The sequence below is a fragment of the Anabrus simplex genome, chromosome 1 (assembly GCF_040414725.1).
Source record: "Anabrus simplex isolate iqAnaSimp1 chromosome 1, ASM4041472v1, whole genome shotgun sequence".
Lineage (NCBI taxonomy): Eukaryota > Metazoa > Arthropoda > Insecta > Orthoptera > Tettigoniidae > Anabrus > Anabrus simplex.
In genome coordinates, this window is record NC_090265.1 from 1,474,396,992 (window position 1) to 1,474,422,154 (window position 25,163).

A 25,163-nucleotide genomic window follows, 5' to 3' on the forward strand; every position below is an offset into this window, starting at 1 on the left:
GAATTATGAGGGATCATCTGTAGCAGTGAAAGTATTTGCAGCTGATAATTTATGGATAAGATCAGTGGAAGAATGTGGCATGCGCATCACAACTGAGCTTTTTGTTGGGGATGCCAAAACATTTCTCCACCTGTCAAATGAAGCAGTATATTGACCAGATGTACAATTGAAAAAAGAAGAGTGCATTAACCATGCTGCAAAAAGGATGGGGACTGATTTGAGGAATTTGGTGAAAGAGTGGAAAGTAAAAGGAACTAGACTTGGTGGAAGGGGGTCTGGAAGTTTGAAAGAAGCAACTATTGTGAAGCTCACAAATTATTACAGGCAGGCAATATGTCCAAATATTCCCTCAGTAGATAATATGAAATCTGCAATATATGCCTCACTATACCATTACTCCTCCACAGATGAAGATCCTATGCATAAGAAATGCCTCCTAGGACCTGAATCATGGTGCTTCTACAACAAGAGTATCGCAACAGGACAAACCCCTCAAAACCCACAAAAAATGTCAGTTTAATTCACAACTACAATGCTGCTGAAAATTGTGCCTGTATACCAAAGGCTGGCATCAACAGAACTTCTGTCTAAATGTTGTAGAGGGGCTACTCAAAATTCCAATGAAAGTCTTCATGCATGTATACGGAAAAAGTGCCCAAAAGAGACCTTTGTGTCCTCAAAAAGACATGGAATAGCTGTTTCTAATGCAGTCTCAGAATACAACATGTGATGCAGTGCAACACAAGAAATAAAAATGGCTGTAAGGAATTATAAACTTTCACCAGTATCCACCAAACTTGCCACACAGAGATGAAAGAAGAAAATTTGACAGTCAGCGGTCAGTCACCCAACAAAAGAAAACAGCCAGGAAAAGACTGAAAATCCTCAAGGTGCACAGGGAGGAAGCCAAGAAGAAGGAGGGTAGGAGGTATAATGCTAGTGAATTTTAAGAGATTTGGAAAGGCCATTATGAAAATTTGTAACGGTTTTAGAACTAAAATTCATTTAACTCAAAACATCATTTTTTGTAACCTGCAGTGTTCCATGCGGGTCAAATCTAAACCTATATTTACCAAAGTTGGTGTGTAGCTTCTATGTGACCTAACAAAGAAATTGTAGGATGGATTTTGCATTCTTTTTCAATATACTCATTTTATGAGACAAAATGTACAGAAAATTAGTGGAAAATTACATGAAATAAAATTAAAAATTTGAAACAGGAGTTAATTGATCAACATAGGGTGAATCAAAAATTCCATCCTAGAGTTTATTTATGTTATAAGGAAGAATCATTTCACAAGTTTTCAAACTCCCAGGTAAAAATCCATCCTGCAGGGAACTTTTTGAAAGTTGCCTGTTTTGCGAGTGTCATAAACACAAAGTACACCATATCTCATAAACTAATAAGGATATTCAGCTGAAATTAAGATATATTCTTTCCATAGTAGTCCTACATATTCCATAAAAATTTCATTGTGATTGCTCAAAAATTGTGGAAAATAAGAAAATGTGTCCCAAGTTCCCTTAAATAAATAAACATTGAAATGTGTATATTAATATGCTATGGTCTCGTGCGGAATGGGTGAAAGTATCTTAATTATTCATCACGTATAATTCTTATTATGTACCCCCGACGTATAATCTTCTCTTGTGTACTGCTTACCGTCGCTAGGAAGTGAAATAATCTACCGCCTGGTCAGCATTTGTTTGAATACAAAAGCAATTCAATGGAATAAAAAACAAACACAAATTCTTGTCTCTCTGCCTGATTCAAATTACAATGTTTGGAACAGCCAAATACTTCATGTTGACATATGTTTTAGCTGTTACTGCAAATAAATAATCGCATCGTGCGATCCACCACTTGTGTAGACGGGTTGATAAATTTCATCCCCATACCGTTATAATCACTACGAAATTTGTGCCAGAGTGAGTAATTAGTAGAATAACCTCTTTATCTTTGTTAAATAATATAATGGCGTGATATCAGAAGAATGAGACTCTTCCCTACCATCTTATATCACAATAACCAGTGATGCCTGAGGAGGATTTAAAGGCGAAGACTTACAGTATTCGTAGTATTTCCAAAATGTGACCTCTATACTACCTACGGACTTTCCAAGAGGAGAAGAAATTAATTTACATTATTCATCGCATTGTCATTTTGTAGCCATGAATGTTATAAGTCAATTGGAAGGCAGACTTTCAATATTCGAAGCGTCTTCACTAAGTAATTTGTACGAACTACGAATGCCCAGATAAGATGGGTAACCATTATTCATAGCGTCATCACTAGGTATGTGCATCAATAACGTATGCCTTAAGAGGATTCATAGACAAAGATTTCCATTATTCGTAGTATTTTCACTAAGCATTCCTTCAACAAACTATGAATGCCTGATGAGTATTGGCAGGATAAGGCTCATATTATTTTAAATGCTTTCACGAACCACGGATGCCTGGAGAATATTATCATGCAAAGTTTTCCACTATTTTCAGCGTTTTTTGCAAGAAGGGAATTGTTTGGGCTGGACGACACCGATTGCAGTAAAATCTGGTAGAATGACCAACAAAAACACATTAAACTTAATGTTAATAGAGCTGGTATAATTTCGCACTAACACAGTGAAGGTTTCCGGCGACGCAAGGACGGCAAAGGCTAGGATTGGGAAGATGGAAGACATGGCCTTAATTAAGGTACAGCCCACGTTTGCCTCCTGTGAAAATATGAATCCACATAAAACATCTTTAGAGCTGCCGATGGTAGAATTCGAATCCACCATCTCCTGAATGCAAGCTAATATCTGAGCAAACATAACTGGCCGGCCAACACGCTCGTGTGTTATTCCCAAAAACGTCTAACACAACACAAGTATTTAATGTCAGAGGCTTCTGCTATCCTCAGGGTAGTTACTAAGCAACAAAAACCAGATGTCTTTTGCCTCCAGGTGTTTGGATGATCCTCATACCAGTGTTACGAACAGGGTTAACATCAGGGCTACCACGTACATGCCAAAATAGTAGTTTTATTTCTGAACGTTTCCAAGTCCCGAATGGAAGTTTAATCTAAAATTTATCCTCACGAACTAACCACAAATTTACAACATCCACTTTCCATCCTTACCAGAAGGGCACAAATGCAGATGAATGGAACTAAATGTTGGATTATTGGACTCTTCAGGCATACTTATTCCTAAAATCCAAAGCCTATACGATGTGTCAAGGTATGAAAAGACTGAAAAGCATTAGTCAATATGAAACCTCATATACCAAGCTAGGGAAAATATGGTCATCATACACGTACAATTGGGAACCTATATCGACCGTTTACTTTCTAGAAATCTTGAAATTCTGGCAGAGTTACAAAGGAGGATCATGCTACCACATGACTCTCAAGTTAAGACCCGGGGTAAAACTTTCCATTGTAAGGAACAGTATTGTTATACATTCATGATATCAACTTATCAACCGTAGGAATGATTCATTTATGGTTGGAAAATCACAAAATGCAGGAAAGAGAATATTTTAAAATTACTCTACAAAATGACAGCAAAATATGATAATTATTTCTTACAACACTTCGAAACAAATAATCATTTTATCGGTGTTTCACAGCTATAGACACGTAAGAGACTTTATTGCAGCTGAACATGTTAAAAGTTTGTTATACCTCTAGGCAGCCAGTTTTCTGGTCTAAATTTAGAGCTGTGTTTTACCAATGAAAGTTTTCTACTGGAAGGTGGCACATACACACTACCAGAGATAGAGAGAGAGAGAGAGAGAGAGAGAGAGAGAGATAGTACATCCAAAGTTTTAGCAATTACTAGAGAAGTGTGCTTAGGCTAACAGCTTTCAAGATTATCTCAACCATTCACAACATCCCGACAAGAGCTGCACCTAACCTAACTCTCAAAACACCAAATCACAGTTGTCAGTACAATTCCAACATAGAATTCGTTGCCCTATGAAGTAAGGGATACCATACATTAACCGGTATTTAAAGAGAAATTTTGGCAGCGATATCTGGAATGATCAAGTTGAGTTTTCCTGTTTGTTATTTCATTCCGTGTGTCACTAAGTTTTACTAAATTCGTTTTCATTGATGTATTAGGACAATTTTCTTTATTCTGGATTATTTTATATCTGTTTTTTTCTTTCCTGTAATGTGTTTCTGTAACTATTTGTAGAATTTAGTATTATAGTGTGTGTGCGTGTAATAAATTGTTAAATTGTAAGTACATTATAAGACAAGTTTTGGCAGAATAGCAGGCTTCATAGCCTGAGTCACTCCATGTAAGTAAATGCATAATAATAATAATAATAATAATAATAATAATAATAATAATAATAATAATAATAATAATAATAATAATAATAATAATATATTACGAAGCAATGCTCACATACCAACACCGTTATTTTATTTTAGAATTATTAAGATAATTTATTCTTAATCAATCATAGGTTTCACACAGGATTCGTCGATGTCGATATATATTTATTTCTAAATACTGAAAACAGTGCTCCAGAATAAAATTTTCCTTTCCTTTCTCGATAAATACAATATTTGAATAATTGTATTCTAGCCCTGAGGTCAAACAGGGGAAAGATCACATCTTCTTGCAACCGATAAGTACGTTCTATAACGTTCCAAACATCAGTTTATTTTTTGTCAGACCGCTCTTTAAATAGCGTCGTTGCCGGAACAAAATCTCCTATCTGAAATATTTTAGCTTAGAACTTTGGCCAGTAAGGTTCTGTCATCTAAGGTGCAATATTGTGTGAATACTGTCAAGGCATACTTGCTCTTCATAATGTATGTGCTGCGGGTCAGTATATCTCCAAAAATATTATCACATAGGAGGTTTTGTCCCGGCAACGACGATAGGTCTTTAACAGAGGCCTACAAAACATCATTCAATTATGTAGGTATTCACGTAACAAATAGAATGAATTTTCTTCGGTCGGGAGTGAAATCACCAGGGGAAAAGTATACTTCGATTGACCAGTAACGAAGGAGTGCATTGAACGTTGAATCTATGACAGATAAATAACACGTGATTTTACGTCAGTATGAAATAATATCTTACTCAGTCTAATTGTACACGGTAAATTCTGAAAATTTAGCATTATTCCCATCGTGAAATAAACAACTAATTTAACTTTAAATTGCGACCAATGGAAAATATCTGGTTTGAACTCAGAAACACTTCTGAAAAAAAAATCGCTACCAAATTCTTGACTATATTTTCAATTATAAGAGCAACGGATGCCCAGTGCACTCCACAGTTTGGCTAACAATAGTTTATGACTTTCCGCCTTCAGCGAAGAAAAGGCAGGGCCACCGTTACATTTGGTTGAGCGTAGTATGCAAGATTCGAAGGCTGTCTTTCAGTCCCACCGTTGACCATCTGGTCACTTTTGTCTGTGTACTTAACATCCGTTCGACTTGTACTATACGTACTCAACACGAACTAATAGCTGAAAGCTTACCGTGTTACACATTATTTTCATAATCAGTGTTCAGAACTTAGGTTCAATGTATAACTTCTTGTTCAAAAGCACGTCCATAATAGTTCAGACAATATCAATTTTCAGACACATTGTAGAAGCAGTTGTTTGTCATTAGGGCCTAGAGGATATTTCTAAAACCATTCCCTCGTGTTACGGCGTAGCGTATTATCCTACACTGAATTCTATAGTCAGAGATTTGCTGCGTGCATGCAGAATACATATATAGGATACAAAACCACAAAAGCTATCTGAGTTGTATTTCGCTCGCTCACTTAGCGTGCAGAATTCGTGTAATTCATACGTGCGTATAATATTTCTATGTACTGCTCTACATTAGCTGAAAGTTTGATAATGGCTTGCTAGTTCCAGAACTTTATCTCGTCCATGAATTTCAAGGGATAGCATTCACGTTAATTTCTGATACGCCAATGGACTTCGCGTGAAATATGGTGATGAATAGTTTGAGCCTTCGCTCGAGGTTCGTACACAAAAGCAGGACTTTACTGACATTTCTTGATTTCAATCAATAAACGATATACTTACAAAAGTATTATCCGTCTGTCTACAGCATCTCTCCGACAAATTAAATACTTTTTCAGTAAAAAGTTAAACATATTCGTTAAAACCATTGCTGGATATAACAAATTTATATTTATATGTCATAATTTATGTCCCAATGTTTTGCGGAAATATCGTTTCTAAAAGGCTTTTTTATACAGTTTCCTGTATTCAATATCGCAAAAATAAATTATCTATTTTATAAAATGAATTGTTCTTCTACCACTTTTCCCACACGGTCTTGAGGCTAAGCGTGTGAATGAGATGCGTTGTTTGAATATGAAGAAGGACGTTTACGAACACTCAGTCTCCGAGTCTCCAGACTTGATAGCAATCACCTACCGCAAGTTCCTTTTCGACTTCCAAGGGTAGCGAAGTAGATGGAGCCTATAGAAGAGCGGCATCCCCCAAGGAAGTGCACTGCCTACAACTCTGTTCAGTATTTTCACCAACGATCAACTTACCACCCCCCAACAGCAGGAGTTCTTTGTATGCTGATGATCTCGCTATGGCCACTCAAATCACAGACTTTGAATTAGTTTAGAACACCCTAACAAATGCATTTGAAGGTCTTTAAAGATACTACGGAACAAAACACCTTAAGCCAAATTCATCAGATACGCAAGTATCATCTGAGAAACATGAAAGACATTGGTAGGTTAAGGATAGTCAGGAGTCGAACTATAACACAGTGGCAATCCAAAATAGCTAGGAATGACGTTTTATAGATCTTTTACTTTCAGGAAGCACTGTATGAACTGCAAGATAACTAGTGGGATCACAATGGGGCAATCAACACGAAACTATGCGAACTTCTGCCATGGCATTAAGTTACTTCATGGCAGAGTAATCCTGACCTATCCGGTATAATTACACACATGCCAGTCAGGTGTATGTAGCTCTAGAGGACACGCGCAGAATTCTTACAGGTTTTTTCGAATCCACTCTAGTTGAATGGCTTGAACACTATGCAGGATTACCCCATCACCTGTTCGTAGAGAAATAGCTGCTAATAAGGAAGACAGACAGTGGAATAGGAAAGATCCCACTCCGTGCATGGGCAAGAACAGCACCCTCAACGACTGAAGTCAAGAAGGATTATCCTTCGAACATCGAATGTGCTTGCATCCATCGCTAAAGAAACCAGGAGTTTCTGAACCGTTACCCTAGGTCATGACAAAAATTGGCTAACTCGGCAGGCTGAGATCAGGTGCAGGCAGATCGACCACATGTAAGGTGCGGCTACGTTGAAGAAAATAGTATTCATCGTGATTATAGAGAAGACAAGTCTTCAATATCTGCTTCAACGTTGACTGTGTACAGCTTTCTGCAGAGAGTAACAATTTTACTAGGCAGCAAAAAATGCACTGGAAGTTTCCAAGATTTCATAAAAAAATTGTATAAACTCTGTTAAATGAAAGTCTCTGATACGATAACTTATACTTATGCGGTTAGAAAACTAACCATAGGCTCACTAAACCGAAGGCCTCAACACCTACCATTTAGTCAAGGTGAAAAACAATTTATGTAATAGTTTTAAATATACCCTGTTGGAATTTTACTCATAATAATATATCTGTTAAGCTGCGATGATCATTTTCCTTTTCGAAGGAATTATATGACATACAAGGATGATGTGTAAGGAGAATTCTATAGAAACATACAACCGTCGTTTTCTGGTTGTATAGAGTAAAGTTTACAATTAACTTGACGATATCCGCTATATGACTAATAAAGATTTCCCGTGGAATAGTGCACTCATTCTTCTGGAGTGGTTCAAACCAACTTGTATAGAAGTTGATTAAAAAAGCTAAATGAAGTGATGAATCGATGATGGAAAAGAAAGAGTCCAAGAGGCTGAAATGTGAAGAAGGATTAGGCATCGTAGATCAGGTCTCTACAAAATTATGAATAGGTCATCTGCCCAATGTAATATTTAGTTCTCTTATAAACGCTAGCATCAATAGTCAAATAAAAGCGAAAATAAACGATTATAGAATGCGACACGTCAACAATTTCCCACATTGTTGAAAATGATTCTTTTGCAAGATTATCATCGTTTTCGTAGGATCATGACAAGTATACCTAAATATATGCATAAATATAGCTGAAATCTGTAAGTTTGTTAGGAAACGAGATGATCATGTACTTTTAGACGATAACAAATCGATTGCTTTCTTTAAAAACCTCGTAAGTCCGAATAATCTTCCTATCCATTATATTCCTTAAGACTGGTCACGCCTCCCGGTCTCATATTTATATGCAGTCCAAAAGAATAATTTTCGTTATGGTCATTTTTCTCTGCCAATTCGTAAAGGAAAATGAACCTTAAATACATTATACTGTAGGAGTGTGTAAATTTGCCATGCAATCAACATCCCTACAATACAGTACGGTAAGGACCATTTTCCTTTACACGTAAGCAAAGGAAAATGAACACAGCGAAAATTATTCTGATGGACTGCATACAAATATATGACCGGGAGGCGTGACCAGTCTTAAGGAATATAATGGGTAGGAAGAACATTTGGACATACGAGGTTTTAAAAGAAAGCCATCGAAATGCGTATTCGCACTCAAAACAGGAAATAAAATCCACAAGTACTATTTTAGATAATAAAATAAATTCCTTTGCCTTGGAAATGGTTCTATGCTGAGACTGCGAGTGAATTTCCAAATCCATGTGCAAAGTTAATGAGGGGCATTGCTACTGCGTGCGTCACAGTGCTTAACGCTAGAAGTCCTTCGTGCAGCACTTCCTATCTATCAAAAAGAGAAACAATTTTTTAAAGAACTATTTAGTCACTTTATGACAAGAAACTCTACGCATATGATGGAGAGATCCCTTTAAACTGTCTTTCATTAAATTGTTTTTCTGTTGACGCTGATTTAGTTATCTGAGTTTACGTGTAATTCCATTTTCATTTTTTGCCTTGTTGTTTATCCTATTCATCTCAATTCACTTGTAGTTCCATTTTCTTACTTCTAGTTTCAGATAAAAAATTTACTTTTCAGGATATGTTTGATAAGGAAATAACGAATGCCAATTCTCAAAGACCGACATATCATGCATGATTCAGTGTTTCCCCGCACTGCTGCTGATCTAAATATCAATATACTCAACCCAAACCCTAATTTCGCCAATGATTTTGCCAGTAAAGGAAGGGAACTTCCTTCTTCCGAGCTCAGAAGTGAGATAGTATAAATGGCATTACCTCGTAAAAGTAGGTGGAAGTAATACCAACTGTCGTAAATTCTGAATCCCGGGGAAGAGAGAGACAATTTTATGTATGGAAACGTACAGGGAACCAGCGGCTATATTATCATCACTTAGTCGTCGGAAGATGTATGAACATATCATGCAATATTATTAAAATATATAGTAGTGCAATATTACTTCTCTGGAGCTCCATATACCAAGACTCACATTTTAAGAAATGGCTTTTGAAATATTCGCAATGGCATATATAACACCAATTCTTCAAGATTTACGTGATTTCTCCAAGTAATATTTAAACAATATCATTATCTACACCATTATTTCAATCGATTGTATGTACGAAATTAAATCAGTTTGGAAATTAATAATAGATACGAACCGGTACTAGATTATACAAAAGGAATCATTCACCACATTAACTGAGTGCAAACATTATAAAGAAAGCCGACATGAAAAACAGCCCACTTTCTTAAAAATAATTGAATATGCATGTTATATATATTGTTCAAAATATTAAATTTATCAGTCACGTGATGTATGTTGTGTAATATCCTTAAAATTCTACAGATTAATGCCAGGAATATAGAATAATTGATAGTAAATATATTATTGCGTTTGTCTTGTTCATATATAAATAGCAGACTGCCTTGTGGATAGTTCCAGTTATCACTAAGGACTTATTTGGTGGGGTGAATGTAATTCTATTCCGCTCATTAACATGTCCCAATGTTTCTATTTTAAAGGTGAAATGATGTTTATAACTTACTTACAAAGGCAGCTTCAGTCACTCTGCGAGGATCTGAAACAATAAGGACACACGGTGTCAGTCATAGAGTCGACAGTTTCGGAAAATCAGAACAGTAATTGTCAAATATTTTTAGTAGGAAGTATTAGTCTAATTTCTAATTAAACCTTGGCATGTAAATAAGTGAATTCGAGGTCATGAGATATGAAATATTAAATTACATATTACTTAACCATATATATTACAAAGTGTTTTACACATGGTAGGAAACTGAATCAAGTAGGCCTATACTGAAGGAAGCACTGTATACACAGTGACATAGATTTTATTTCGGAATAGAAACATTTATGCTGGCAGTGAAATGTTACTCAGCTCTGCCAATCCCCAGTGCCAACTTTTATCTGGCTCTATCAATAGGGTCGCTTTAGTTGGTGGCCTACCATTGCCCTTGCCGTTTCATTGTGTTCGGTGAATACAAGTTGCAGACTAACTAGGTTCTACGATTGTCCTTGACGTTCGAGTGTGTTCGGTGAATACAAGTTGCGGAGTACATCGGTCAAGACAGGCTGGAAATTCAAAACAATATTTCGTCGTTGCCGGGACAAAACCTCCTATGTGACATTATTTTTGGAGATATACTGACCCGCAGCACATACATTATGAAGAGCGAGAATGCCTTGACATTATGCACACAATATTGCACCTTACATGACAGAACATTACCGGCCAAAGTCCTAAGCTAAAATATTTCATATAGGAGGTTTTGTCCCGGCAGCGACGATTTACAATTACCCACACAACTTCTTTAACCCGGCACCATAGGCATGGTGAGGGAATTCCTCATTCCTTGATGTCGTCATTTACCACTGCGCAATGGTTTTGTGCACGTGTCTATCCTTTCTATGTATTCCAAGTTCACTATTTTCCGCATCACCCTGCAGATGTTACCTGTTGGTGGAGGTTCGTCGTTTTCGTTTGCAGCTCAGTGAAATTATCCCTCAACTTGCGCCTAGTTACGGCATTTCCGGCATTGTTGAATACTGTAAATATATTGACTGTACGTGAATATATTGAACTATGGTTAGTGGACTGCACGGACAGTGCTACACTGCATAGATGAAGAGGAAAAGGAGATGAACAGGAAGGAAGAATCAGGTGAAGATTCAGAAGATATACTTAATATTTGGAGCGAAAATTTTGAACGAATGGAACAAAATTGCAAAAGTGAGTTTTTGGTAATAGAAACGGAACTTTTTGTTGCAAATTATGACCAAGTGGTACAAAACAGACATTTATACACAGTGAAAGATAGTTACCACGTGGAATGTACACTGCAGAAACAAGACACTTAAAACTACTCATAGGAATCTCGAGAGGCATCTACTACGTGCCGGAGGACAAGCACGAAATGTAAATTTGGCAATGGAAACATAGCATTTTCTTTTCCCTAAAGGCACCAATCTCAAATTGGCTTGAATGGTAAAAAAAAATGCTCGCGTGAAACAGATGTTCGTAAAACTGATTAAGCCTAAACAATGTAGATTTCCATACATTTGTAAATAGAAAATTCTAAATCTACAATTATTCTTATGAAAATAAGTACAGAAAAGCTTTAATTAAGCAATTATATCTAAACCTCCACCTTAAAGATGATTTCCTTAATTTATTTCACGGGTGAGGGAAAATCTAACAATGGGCCCGCTTCCGTTCCTAGCAACCCCGCGTCCTGTTCCAGGTTGACTATATATCTTCAGTGGTCTGCTTGAAGACGCGTTATAAGCGAATATATAATTTCCTTCCATTTGGAGTGAAAAGCTCATTTTTATGTTTGCTTTTTATAGGAATGAAGCCGATTTTATGTAAAAAAAAAATGAACGTACCATTTGGGGGAACGTTTTAATTCTTCACAAGACTGTAAGTACGTACGTGCAAGGATCTTTATTATACACCTGTGTCTTTCTGCGTTCAGTCTGCATTCATCTGTGAATTTACTGAACCCGCTGTGTCGCTTCCTTTACTTTTATACCTCATTCCTTTAATTCAAATAAAACTGAATCTAACACAATCAATCAATCAATCAATCAATCAATCAATCAATCAATCAATCAATCAATCAATCAATCAATCAATCAATCAATCAATCAATCAATCAATCAATCAATCAAACAATCAATCAATCAATCAATCAATCAATCAATCAATCAATCAATCAATCAATCAATCACTACTGATATGCATTTCGGGCAGTCGCCCAGGTGGCAGATTCCCAATCTGTTGTTTTCCTAAAATTTTCTTAAATGATTTTAAATTATTTGGATATTTATTGAACATTTGCCTTCGTAAGTTATTCCAATCACTAACTCCCCTTCCTATAAACGAATATTTGCCCCAATTCGTCCTGTTGAATTCCAAATTTATCTTCATAAGTTGGTCATTCCTCCTTTAAAAAACTCCACTCACAATTATTAGTCTACTAATGACATTCCATGCCATCTCGCCACTGACAGCTCGGAACATACCACTTATTTGAGCAGGACGTCTCCTTTCTCCCAAGTCTTCCCAGCCCAAAATTTGCAACACTCTGCAACGCTACTCTTACGTTGGAAATCACCCAGACCAAATCAAGCTGCTTTTCTTTGGATTTCTTCCAGTTCTATAATCAAGTATTCCTGGTGAGAGTCCACTTCATTGGAACCATACTCTATTTAGGGTCTTACCAGAGACGTATATACACTCTTCATGATATCCTTACTACAGCCCTTAAACACCCTCATAACCATGTGCAGAGATCCGTATCCTTTATTTACAATCCCATTTTTGTGGTTACCCAATGAAGATATTTCCTTCTATTAACACGTAGGTACTTAAAATGTTCCCCATAAGGAACTTCCACCCCATCAACGCAGTAATAAAAATGAGACGACTTATCCAATTTGTGAATCTCACAACCTGACTTTTAACCCCGTTTATCATCATACCATTGCCTGATGTCCATCTCACAACACTATCGAGGTCATTTTGCAGTTCCTCACAAACATCTAACTTATTTATTACTCTATACAGGATAATATAATCTGCAAAAAGCCTTACCTCTGATTCCACTCCTTTACTGAAATCATTTATATATGTAAGAAAATATAAAGGCCAAATAATACTGCCTTGAGGAATTCCACTCTTAATTATTACAGGGTCAGATAAAGCTTCGCCTACTACAATTCTCCGAGTTCGATTTTCTAGAAATATAGCCACCAATTCAGTCACTCATTTGTCTAGTCCAAATGCACTCATTAATGTCCAACCTCTGTAAGTACCTTGAACCAAGAACTCATTCTATAATCAATTCTCACTGCAGGCCAATTGTCAACATAAATGCCACAGATCGCTTTTAATTATCTTCCCTTTATCCCAGAGTCCCCCACACAGTTAACATTCCCACAGATCTATGGCATATGCCTTCTGCAGATCTACGAAGAGTGAACAAAACTCTCGTAGCATGTTTCATTTCCAGACTCTCGGTACCTCTTTCTAGGCCACTCAGCCGAACTAGGACGTGACCACAGTAGCTCGCATCATGTACCATGAATGCAAATAAAAGTATCTTACCTATAGTTTAATTGAATGCATTCGTATTACATTTACAACTGTATATTATAAACGGATTTAGTGGAAGAACTTATTAGAAGTAATGCAAAAATGTATGTTTTAGTCTCTCATTACGGAAATAAGTATAACGATATAGGTGTGAAAAAATTAGACTTAATGTAAAACTATTAAATTTCAATATTAATTTTCACCTCTTGATGACCCCAATATTTTGAGTCAAGCATACATCTACTTTAATTACTATCGCGATGTGTTAATTGTGAAAAACGTAGCGGTTATGATACGTCTCTTCTTTGGCCTACTGATACCCTCATAACCCCAGTTTACAGCAGCACACTCATAGCTGAAATGTCGTGAAGTTTATGATTGATCGAGAAAATGTTGTTACAGTTTTGCTTTACGTCGCACCGACGCGGATATGTCTTATGGCTACGATGGGGTAGGAAAGGCCTAGGAAGTGGAAGGAAGCGGCCATGGCCTTAATTGAGGCACATCCCCGGCATTTGCCTGATGTGAAAATGGGAAACCACGGAAAACCATATTCAGGGCTGCCGACAGTGGGGCTCGAACCCACTATCTCCCGATTACTGGATACTGGCCGCACTTAAGTGACTGCAGCTATCGAGCTCGGTGATCAAGAAAATGAAAGGACCAGTAAAGCACTTTGCATGACTTCAAATCAATCGCAAAAGAAGAAGAAGCAAGTTTCACGAACAGTGGACCTTCAACTGATGTATAAAGCTTAATTATGTCTGACGCGATTTCTTGAAGAAAAATTGGGAAGATTTTGTTTAAACACAGGATCTAGGCAACATGTGAGACAATTTGACTCCTGTTATAAACAGATAACATCGATTTTTTGACAGTTATCATGCGTTGGTTCAAACTATGAAAATAATAAACATTAGCTTTGAGTATCAGAATTTTCACACCTCCGAAACATGACTATATAACCTGCCAGTAGTACGGTCAACCTATCTGTGTTTGTTCGTCATTGAACTGTTCTAGTTAGATAGCGACGGGAGGGGGCGGGATACTTGCGTAGTACTGTTCGACAGGCATGTTCCGACACACTTTACAGGGCGTTACGTTTGAATCACTCAACGAAATATAGAATTTGGATAGGCATAGAAATGACAAAGAGCTAAGGAACAAAGGCATGTAACCACTGATATAGAGGCGTTTAAAAACTTACGGAACATGATTTACAATTGTTAGAAAATTAAGCTCAGCCTCAAGTGAAGCTGGATGTACTATGATTCCATGAAGTGAAAAGCAGTGAAATATACGTGAATATACTGAAACCCTTTCATCGATTACATTTATCGCCCTCAAACGGATCTCAAATTGAAGTACAAATCACAAGTGATTTCATATTCCCAGGGCAAAATTGAATTGCATAAGATGGTTCATCTACCGGTATCTTGAATTTCTCTACCAAAAGTGACACTTGCCGGTTTTGAACGTTTTCTTCAGCCTGTGACCAATGGTATATTCGAAATCACTAGATTCCCGCATGTGAAGGAGACGGAAAATGATGTAAATCGAAAGACAATATTGACGTTGGGGCTGCTATAACCAGAGGACAACGTATGACTTAGTAGTGCTGCTGGTTTGGAACGAATTTGACAAGCGAGGCTATTAGGGAACGAAAACTCATCTAAAATTACATTTCCAATTATATTCATATAACATGTTGTTAGGTCAAGATAGGATGGACCACTTGTACTCATTTTGTCAGCTGTCTTATTCCTTGTAGGAAGACATGTTTGCGAAAATGTAGACTGTCAGGGCTTACTAGTCCTGTAAAAAGTGTACAGTGGTGCAACGCTCTGTCATTGTCGTGAGATAACTGAAGCGCGGCGGGAGCACTTTATTAAGGCAAGACCATATTTCAAGCATTAAAAATGTGAAAAGAGAATTTAAACATGCATGATTTTATATTTCTATTCAAAATAAATAAAATTTACGTGACTTGATGGAATCTGATGATGTTTTGTCAAGAACGAAATATGATTTACTATATTTCCTATGTTTTTAATTAATGCTGTCTCTCGGAAGTGTATTTTTTATTTAAAATTTTACATTTTCAAATATTATCAAAATTGACTTCATACCGAAATATTTTCGAGAGACTGAAGAACCTCACAAGTATAAATGATGTAAATTGAAACTAAACAAAAATGTCTTCAACCCTAACAGAGTGGTAAGTAGTAATAATGGTGATGATAACACGATTGTGGCGCAAAACTTAATAACGTTCATTTATTACAGCGATGAAGCAATTTCAGAAACACTTAATGGTTCTCAGGAAGCGGTAAACTGGTCCTTGAGGACAGCAGCAGGCATTGCTAATGATCTGAGGATGGGAATTTATATGAGTAGATAGAAGCGCGAAGAATGTATATATAACGAAACCTTCTGACGATATCATAATATTTTACTGTGTGAATGTTAAGTATGCGTGGGAGGACGGTTGAAAATATATGTGATCCCGACGGAGTGGGACTGTATGTGAGTGTGAATAAGCCGAGATTCAAATGTGCGTGTATTTATGTATTGAATTATATGAATGTTTACAGGTCTTGTGAATATTATGTAAATAATACGTTTATGTAAATACTGGAACGCCTAATAAGCAAATTCTATAGACCAGGGATGGCGAATCTATGCCACGCGTGTCACTAGGTGACACGCGAACACGATTTCGGTAGCACGCCACATGACCATATTAACATTTTACGCCTTGTACTGTACACTATACATATCTCGAGCATCGCATAATCATAGTGTTCACGTGTAAGAAATAAATATCGAAAATCAAAATTCTAGTTCCATTCCGACGTGCAATATGGCAACACTGATAGGTCCGGAAGTCTAGTGAGATAAGTGTCAGATCCGGCCGGCGTGCCCTTTACTCATACACACACCTCAGTCAGTGAAGTTCTACTTGTGTGTGGTAGCCAGTAGGGCTTAATTATTCTTAGTGTGTAACTGTTTATTGAATATCGTTTTCTGGTGGTTTTGTACATGGACCTCGTAAACATGTTTTCGGTGCCGAAAAAACTTAACGAAGATAGTGACCGGATTTTTCAAGAACAAGGAACGATAAAGTTTCATGTTGCCTGTTCGGAAACAGTTGTATCTCGAACATTTAATGTAAAGCGCCATTTCGAGACGAATCATTCAAATGTCTGTTCCATGCCAAGTAAAGAAAGAAAAGAGTTCATTTCACAAAAAATAGAACCATATACAAAACAAACTAGTTTTTTGTATCATCTTTCAGGTCAAGGAATAATATCAGTGCGGCTATTTCCACCTGTCTCATGGGAAACCGCTTTCTGACGTGAGATCTTGAAGAATGGTTTCTTATTGTCGCCCGACACATTACTTGAAGACTTTCCTAACAAACAACAAATAATTAACAGAATTAAAGAAATGCCAGTCTGCAGAAATTCTGTCAAGGATAGAATAATAAGAATGAGTGAAGATGTTTCGGAGCAGTTGAAAGCTTATTTGGATAACTCCCAAATGTATTCAATATGTGTTGATGAAAGCTCGGATGCGACCTTACAAGCAAGGTTAGCTGTTTTCTTCCGATTTCCTTGTGGAAATGTGATGAGGGAAGAATTAGTTAATTTGCTGAATTTACGAACTACGACAACCGGGAAAGATATATTGAACGAAGTAAAGCCAGAACTTGTATTAAAAATGACGTTTGATTACAGAAAATTGTGTCCGTGACAATTGATGCTGCCCCAAGTATAGTGGGTATTCATAATGGGTTTGTGGAATTTCTTAAAGAAGAAGTTAAACACCCAATTTTACAGTTCAATTGCTTATTACATCAAGAAGCCCTTTGTGCGAAAGAAGGTATGAAGTCATTTGAAAGTGTATTCTCGGTGGTAACTAAAATTGGGAACTTCATATCAACACGTGCTCTAAACAATCGCCAGTTCTCGAAGATGTTACACGAAGTGGAATCTCAATACGTCGGACTTGTAATGTTCGCTGGCTGAGTAGTGGTTTGTCGAGCTCTTGAACGAAATTCGCTTCTTCATGACAGAAAACAGGAATAATTTCCGGAACTCATGGACCCTATCTGACTGTGGGACTTAATGTTTCTCCGTGATTTTACAGCAATAAACAGTGATGTGAATAAGGACCTGCAAGGAAAGGGATATACTGCAGGTAGATTGTTTGAGATCATAAAATTATTTCAATGAAAACTTGAAGTATTCGTTAGGGATGTTGAAACAAAGACATTTAAGTACTTTCCTTAACTTGAAGTGCAACTTGAAATGATGTCAAATTTTTCAGATCAATTAACTTTTGAAGACAGAGAAAGGTATTTGTAAGAAGTATGTGAACGTCGTACAAAATTCAAAACAAATAGTTTCCAAGAGATTTTCCGAATTTCGAGATTTGGAGAAAAATTTTCACTTTATTTCAAAGCCTGTACAAATGAGTGATTTTAAGGTCAGGTTAGATATTGACCATTTAGAAATGGAGTTGATTGAATTTCAAGAAAGCAATACATGGGTGAACAAATTCGTACAACTTGGTGAAGAACTGGTAAAAATTGAGTGTGCTGTTGATGGTGAATAATCTCTCCAGAAGAATACTTGAACAGTGGAACAGCCTCCCACAAAAGGTTTCAGTCACGAATAAAATTGCTACAGCGTTACTTACTTTCTTTGAGTCATCATACTGTCCCCGTTAAAATTGGCGATATTACGAATATTTTAACAAGTGGAAAGCAAAAGGTTTATTGTCTGCTTAAAACCGCAGCATGTCATCTGGGAAGTTGTGGCGAGCCGAGAACGAGTTTCTTTTGTCGTTCAGAGGGGTGAGATTACCAGCGAGACTGTGCCAAGGTCAGGCCAAACCACGTGACTGCCTTCGCACGCGCACAACCCAGCTTGTTTCTGGAATAGTCTGCGCAAATTAAAGGAGACCATCAGCCAATTACTGTTCTCGCTGAAGAACACGCCTCCCTGGCTAATCAGATAAAAGGCCTTGCTTCGAGTGAATCGCTCTCTTTATGCGCTTGTTCTGAAGCTCTCTCTGAATATATTCTTCGCTGTGTGAGACATCGTTACCGGACCACGTGGAAAGAAAATTTTCAAGTCAAGTCGACGCCCGTTCTACTAGAATTTAGTCTGATAATTAGTGCATTCTGTGGAATAAAAACGCCTAGGAGCCAAGTTAAGTGTGACAGTGTAGACGAGCTCTTTATATTCTGCGTGTGCTTGTGCAAAATACTTATTTTTGTCATCTCAGTTACAGCTTGTGACCAGCAATCTACGGAAGACGTCTTAGAATTGAACATCTCAAGATGAAGAATTCCGCAACCACCGGCAACACAATTTCATCGAGGAACACCCGTTGCAGAGCCTCCATGGAGCTGTAAAGATGTAAGGCGTCTCTGGTAATTGGAAGGAGACTGACCAGAGTATGCTGAAATAATTGACTGTCGACGGGAATCGAACTTCACAAAAACTTGAGTACCTTTTTAATTTAATTTATCTGTCTTACCTTTTGTACAACTAGAGGTCTTTCTTCTTAAGTCGTAAATCTATTAGTTTGCTGTAGTTAGAAATATTTCATTTTTCCTACTTCTTAAGGTGTCGTGGTAGTCTGGGTACGTGTGAATGAAATTTTGGAATCTATTAGAGTAGACATGTAGGTTGTCTTTGAATGATTTCCCATGCTTAAGGAGTTTCATGTTTAATAATCACTGACCACACGATAAATCTACTTTCCTTGTAATATTGAAAGTTACCGGACGGAAAATTTGCGTGTACATTTTGAGTGAATAGGGTCGAACCTAGTGTCTTTTAAGATCACTTGTTGTTTTCATGATGAAGTCATCTAATTTTACGATATTCCATGAGGATCAGTAGATGTAATAATCACTTAAATAATAATAATATTGACTAAAGATCGGGTAAAACAGAAGTAAACGCTCGTGAGCCATAAAACTACTGTAGAGTTCCTAAATGTGAGATGGAATGTGCTCTGTTCATGAAGGGTCTGGAATATGGCCAATCCTGAGGGATATTTGTTGTATAATTGAGCAATTGATGAATTAATGGTGATATTTGATTTATTCTTGTGTATTTGGAGCGCAAGATGGATTATAATTATTGGAGCACGTGTTGCGAGTGTATTTCACAAGTAGGAAGTAAAAATAATACGAGTAAGGCTCACGCTTGCGGTAAATTCAACCTGTAGCCCACATGATGGTAGTGCTTATGGATTTTACTAGAATTTTCCATTATAATTTCATGAATTAGATGAACTTGCGTTGATATGTGAAATGTGTTTCTATCAGGTGATACCCATGACTTCGATCACTAGCCACCAGTAATGAAGGAGAATTTCAGTGCACGGATTATTTTCTGCTAGACATTACGCGTCCCGACCATCAATAAAAATCATAAATAAATTTGCCAAATCAGGATTCGATGTAAATAGTGTACATAAAAACGTGTTTCCCTAGTGTGAATGTATGTGTGTAAATGTGTATATTTCTCTTGTGCCATGTTGATTTCATTTAATTTTGATCTGGTTATGCACTTGCTGTGACGCAGATCACACTCATCGTTGTGTGTCGCCTTAAGAAATAATTTCATGCCCTTAAGGGAAAGTTTAATTAAGTTAAGTCAAGGAAGACTAGGAAGGAATTTATTTTCTTAATTAGCGAGATTTAAATGGAAAGATCATCTCGTTACTTTATGAAGGCACTCGATTTGTAAATAAAATTTATTTAACTAGCTCACACGTTGGTAATGTAAATTCCTAAAAATCTGAAATACGTTAAGATTAATTTGAATAGAAATGAAATGCAAAGATCAGAGGTAGAAATTCGTTAGCCGCATGATTACTTTGAAACATTGTGAAAATAAGTCATTAATAATTAATTAAAAAGTCATTACTCTGAAATGCTAATGATGATCATGAGGTAAATGATGCAGTGAGAAATTAATAAGAACACGATCGTGTGACAATGAAACAGGTTAATTGAATGATAAGAAAATAATAATAATAATAATAATAATAATAATAATAATAATAATAATAATAATAATAATAATTAGAATAATAATTAATTAATTTTGAGAATTTTGGAAACAATTTTCATTTTTTACTGAGATTCATGTTGGTGTCATTGACCAATATTAGATACTGAAAATGACAAATTCAGTTGAATACATCTTAAAAACCACGTGTTGAGACTACTTTAAATTGGTAAAGCTTTGAACACATGTTAATTTATTTAATTCTTTCAGTCAAATGTTTGATTTGAGAAGGCAAGTGGCCTTATTACTTCTTTGGATTCATTACAGCACAGTAAGGCTGGAGATATGAACACGTGTCACTCTAAATCGAGGAAGAAATCCAATATTAGGAAAGTTCTCTGTTAAAAGTAAAATATCAGCAAGAATATTTTATCTGTTTGTCTGCTTATGTGAATAAATCTCAGAGTGTTGTTTTAATATTTCTTTTTATCCTGCTTGGTCATCAATCCTTAACAACCCTTAAATGCCTCTAGTAAGTGATAGCCAACGATCGAACGGTCCACCTTGGGATTCCTCGCTCGATGGCTGGGCTTAGCTCGGGAAAAATGGGGGCATTTAAGATGGCTTAATCCAAGCGTGGGGCTCGAAATTGGCTTATCCAAGCTCGAAAATGGTCTTGTGCTGTCCAGTGTTTATGACATTGACAAGATCAGATGACCAATTAAATTAGGCTGACTCTGACACATTTATTCGCCCAAATTCTTGTGGCTAACATAAGCACATGTTAAATGTAACTTGTATGAATTTTGTTTACAAAAAAATTCTTGCTGGTAATTAGAAATTTGAATTTGCTGCGATGATAATTAATTAAAGTTAGATTCATAATTGCGACCGATATTGGTGAAAATTCGGAACTTTCATGATATTGACAAATCGCTGCCTTCATAAATTTGATGGAGTTCGATTCCCAACATTTCAGTATTCCGATCAGAATCCTTCCAGTACCAGAATAGCCATTTAATGAATAATTGTAACTATGGAGGACTTAAGGCAGATATTGTTGGCTATGGAGGAGAGGATTAATGCCAACTTGAATATTAGTCAAGCTAATTTAGAACAAAAACTTAGTGAAAATCAGGCAAACTTAGAGAAAAACTTAGAGAAAAAACTTAGTGAAAATCAGGTGAACTTAGAGAAAGGACTCTTTGAACTCAGTAATAGTCAGGTGAACTTAGAGAAAAAACTTAGTGAAAATCAGGCACACTTAGAGGAAAACTTAGAGCGAAAGCTTAACGATAATCAAGCGCACTTAGAGAAAGGACTCAGTGATCTCAGTGACGCACAAATAAATCTCGAAAAATCTCTCGGGGAAGCTATTGAAGAAAAGTTGACGGACATTAAAAACCAAACTGAAGAAGGTTTAGGAAAAATATGTTCTGACATTAAACTTTTTAACGGCAAGCTAGCCTCAATGCAGAGCGAGCTCGTGATAGTTAAAAATGATTTCGCTACCATGAAAAAGGAAGTAAACGAAAATATTGCCAAGTCTATGGCGGGCATGTCCAATGAATTCAGTGAACGACTAGCGAACGTTCAGCAGGACATATTAACTGGAATCGACAAATATAAGGGCGAAGTCGAACAATCATTCCTGAATATTGAGGAAAAGATTGACACAAATTCAGAGGACCTTAAGGTTACGAAAACGGCTTGGGCGAAGAAATTCCTTGGTTTAAACGAAAAGCTACAACAAGTCGAAAAGGGCATTCTCAACAAAATCGAGACATCCCAAGTCGATAACTCAGAGCGGATGGATTATATCCACGAGTCACTTGAGGATAGTTGGGGCGAAATAAAAACAATCAAAACCACCCACCCTGATGAATGCCATACACAAGGTCACGACTGAGTCAAAAACTGAAACCGAAGGGATTCGAAAGGAGTACACGGATGGAATTAAGGAGCTTGTACATGAAATGCATCTCCTGAAGATCCAGAATGAGAACACTAGCAAGGTCACCAACTCATTGCTAGAAAAGCAGGCGTTACTGGAGCAACGTGTAACCGGCACGGGTCAGACGTCAACTCCACTTGCAGCTGTAGGAACAGGCGCTGCGAATACAATTGACATTTCTTCAGAGCCGACAGTAAATGCGTCTCAAATGAATACAACCGGCCAGACGCAAATAGTAGATATAATTCGTCTCCACGAAGACCAGCCCAAGAAATTCAATAACGTTAGAGGAAACGTGACTCCGAAAGGCTTCATTCGGGAACTGCAGGATTACTTTCGCGATGCGAAAATTCCACGAGAAAGGCAGTTAAGAGTCACGGAAAAGTTCCTGGAAGACTCAGTTCATACCTGGTTTGTCGCATTTCGATTTTCGTTTGACGATTTCGAAAGTTTCAAGAAAGCATTCCTGGAGAAGTACTGGAATAGCGACGTCCAATACAACCTTAGGACGGAGCTATATGCTAGGAAATATGCATCATCTACGCCCACGAGATATGCGGATTTTCTGTCCAGTCAATTAAGAAAATTAAGAGAACTAGACTCACCACCATCAGAACCTGAGTTGGTTAAGTTGATCACACGTCAGTTACCACCAGATGCGCAGCGGATCATGATAGCCTCAAATACACAATCTGCAATCCAGGCTGAGGCGTTATTAAGACAATTAGACATGACGTCCAAGGAACCAGTTCGTCAGGGACGAAACTCGGAACCGCAGATCCATCAGGTGACAACGAACAAGGAGGAGGAATCGAAACCAGTCAACAAAGGGAGAACGTGGAAACGTAACCCTGGAGGGCAAGATTCACCTCGTGATCGATCGCCCGTACGCAGAAATAGACCCATTAGAAACTGGGAATATTCCAGACGTAACGAGAGGAAGCGTCCATACTCAGACTACCGAAGGAGCTGGAAACGAAACCAGGACTTCCGCCAATCAAGAGGAAGGAGAGACTGGCGAGAAGAAGAAAAGGAAAAATATCTAAAGGACCTGCAGAACTCAACACAGGAAAACGAACGATGGCGAAGAGCAATCCAAACCCAGGATACCAACCCTGATATCGTGGGGGCGGAAAGCCTTCAATATCAAGAGGCCAAGGCTCGGGGAAGCCAACATAACAACTCGAGTCAGGAGCACAGCCAAGGTGCCATTAAGAAAAGACCTCATCTCCAATGAGAGGAGATAGCCTGAATCCTAAAGGCAAGATCAGTAAACTTCAAGAATGGATTGTGGTACAGGTCGACTCATAGACTCTACCGAACGCCTACACCACTAACTGACACCGTGTACCCATCTATTAAAAGGGAAAAATAAGTTATTGAAGATGGAAATAAGACTTGTGGAACACCCTGTATGGAGAGACTAGGCTACTGGATACCAGGAGCGGAACGAAGAACTCCGAGTCTCGAGGAGGACGGACACCTGTCGCGAGCTCAACTACATTACTACCAAGTGATTCATCAGCCAATTTTCCGGAACAATAGAAATGGACACTGTTATGTTATAATTTCATCTGCAAACGAAATTATACTCCAACTAAGGGAGAGATGTCCCCGTTAAAATTGGCGATATTACGAATATTTTAACAAGTGGAAAGCAAAAGGTTTATTGTCTGCTTAAAACCGCAGCATGTCATCTGGGAAGTTGTGGCGAGCCGAGAACGAGTTTTTTTTGTCGTTCAGAGGGGTGAGATTACCAGCGAGACTGTGCCAAGGTCAGGCCAAACCACGTGACTGCCTTCGCACGCGCACAACCCAGCTTGTTTCTGGAATAGTCTGCGCAAATTAAAGGAGACCATCAGCCAATTACTGTTCTCGCTGAAGAACACGCCTCCCTGGCTAATCAGATAAAAGGCCTTGCTTCGAGTGAATCGCTCTCTTTATGCGCTTGTTCTGAAGCTCTCTCTGAATATATTCTTCGCTGTGTGAGACATCGTTACCGAACCACGTGGAAAGAAAATTTTCAAGTCAAGTCGACGCCCGTTCTACTAGAATTTAGTCTGATAATTAGTGTATTCTGTGGAATAAAAACGCCTAGGAGCCAAGTTAAGTGTGACAGTGTAGACGAGCTCTTTATATTCCGCGTGTGCTTGTGCAAAATACTTAATTTTGTCATCTCAGTTACAGCTTGTGACCAGCAATCTACGGAAGACGTCTTAGAATTGAACATCTCAAGATGAAGAATTCCGCAACCACCGGCAACACAATTTCATCGAGGAACACCCGTTGCAGAGCCTCCATGGAGCTGTAAAGATGTAAGGCGTCTCTGGTAATTGGAAGGAGACTGACCAGAGTATGCTGAAATAATTGACTGTCGACGGGAATCGAACTTCACAAAAACTTGAGTACCTTTTTAATTTAATTTATCTGTCTTACCTTTTGTACAACTAGAGGTCTTTCTTCTTAAGTCGTAAATCTATTAGTTTGCTGTAGTTAGAAATATTTCATTTTTCCTACTTCTTAAGGTGTCGTGGTAGACTGGGT